General features: G+C 52.1%; 1 protein-coding gene across 1 annotated transcript in view; it reads right to left on the reverse strand.

Moving 5' to 3' along the window:
- Positions 1-2,035, reverse strand: part of MAP3K14 (mitogen-activated protein kinase kinase kinase 14) — a 39,485-nt gene that overhangs the window by 12,371 nt on the left and 25,079 nt on the right. The window lies entirely within an intron of this gene.

A 2,035-nucleotide genomic window follows, 5' to 3' on the forward strand; every position in this document is an offset into this window, starting at 1 on the left:
CCCCTGCTCGCCACGCAGGGAAGGAGGCCAGGGAAAAGGTGAGCATGGAGGGGAAGCAGCCCCTCCCCCACCCCACAGCCGGTGCCCCATGCTGCAGGCACTTGCAGCCTGCGTGGTGCTGTCCGGAGCAGGCAGAGGCAGCCCCACGTGGGCTGCGAGCAGCTGCAGTGCAGGGCACTGGGCATGGGGTGGGGAGGGGCCGCTTCCCCCCTGCACTCCTTCCCTGCCCAGGGTCCCCCCGCCCCACCCCACTTACCTGAGCTTCCTGCACCAGGGCAGCCACATGCTTCCAGTCCAGAAATCCGGCTGGGGCTTCTGGCTGGGGGGGGTGGGGCCGGGTGGGCCTACTGTTGTGGGAGCGCACCGGGCTTCCCCTGAGTCCTACTGTCCTTGGTTCCTGTCACTTCTGACAGGAACCAAGGGCAGAAAAATATTAATTTTCTACATTTTTTGTAGGGGCCCTGCGGGCCAGATAGAATGGCTTCGTAGGCCGGATTTGGCCCATGGGCCATATTTTGTCCACCCCTGACCTACACTTAGATCCCTAGTTAGGTTGATCTAGTGTGAACTGTTTAGGAAGGTTAAGATGGTCTAAAATGGCCAATCTAACTGAACTTCTGTACAGTTCCCAACACAACCTCTGGGAAAGCCCAACCGCTGGCCATAGCCCTGGATCTGTGCCCCTCACCCCTTGCACCAAACTATTTTTAGCTCCCTGGCCCTAACTTCCTTGAATGCCTGTATCTGTCCTTAAGGGTTTCTCTTCTAGAACTGTGAAATATTAAACAGAGCATATATAATTGTTTTGCTGTCTTCCTAGATTCCTTGTTCCAGTTAGCCCTACTTTCAAGGTCCTCAGCCAGTTTATTCCAGTGATTCCCAAACTAGGCATTATGATTTGCAAATGAGGCGATGGCAGTGAGCAGTATTCTGACCCACAGAGAAATTCAATAATACTGGTTGGACTCAGCTCAAAAATGGGGTGGTGAAGTTGGGCTGAGGCCATAGTGGAACAAGTTGGAAAGCACTGCTTAATGCCCACAATTAATTTTTAGACAAACATTTTCATCTCCTTCCTCTGATCTCATTGGGTACTGCTGAAGGATTAGTACTTTTTGAATGCCAGGCTTATTGCATGCCTCAGTGAGACTTTGGAACCTAACTTTAAGTATTTCTTTTTAAAGAAACATTGGGCTTATGATTTAGAAGTATAAAATTGAATACATTTTAATATAAAGAAATGGAGTCCTGTAAATGTGTTTATAGTTTATAAATAGGTAATTAGTTAGTAGTTGGGAAGGAGTGGTCTGAAGAAAGGACAAGAGAAGCTACCACCCATTATACAGATTCCACAATGTACAGAAGGGTTATTTTTTAGTAGGCCTTATGAGGGCAATTTCCTGCTCCCTGCTGAGATTCTCAAAGTTCAGAGACCAGCCTTAGGAGCAGATACATGCTTAAAGCTTAGTTAGTGAGTACTAAACTGTAGAGGTGCACTGATACATCAGTCTGATATCAGATCGGCACTGATATAAAAGAAAATTGACTGTATCGGAAATCGGCTTTTTTGCGTGACGTGGCCAGTAAAGGCCTTATGCATGCATGCAGTACATAAGCAGTGAGGAGCACAGCCTGGCAGCATGGAGTGCAGCATCCAGCTGGTAAGTCTGTTGTGGAGGAAGGGTGGGGGGGAGGGAAGGGGCATGGGGGGATGCAGATTAAGGACCCTGCAGCGAAGGAGGGAGTGGAGCTGGGGGAGGGTTGGGTGCTGGACAGTCACAAGGAGCTCATTCAGGGGGCACCGGGGGAGGGGGCAGGTCCCACTGCTGTGTGCATACATGGGGGAGCCATGGGGGACATCTGCCCCCCCAGCTCTGTGCGCGGGCAGCAGACAACTGCCACTGCATGCTTCAGGCCAGGGGCTGCACTGGGCTCTTCCCAGCAGGGGGGCAGGGGAGGCTGGGGCTGTGCTAGGCAGCAGCACTGGAAGGGTGGGCTACGGGGGGCCCACAGCCCCCTCCCAGTGCCGCTGCCA

This window comes from Gavialis gangeticus, unplaced genomic scaffold (genome assembly GCF_001723915.1).
Source record: "Gavialis gangeticus isolate Ggan-Ray unplaced genomic scaffold, GavGan_comp1, whole genome shotgun sequence".
Taxonomy (NCBI): domain Eukaryota; kingdom Metazoa; phylum Chordata; order Crocodylia; family Gavialidae; genus Gavialis; species Gavialis gangeticus.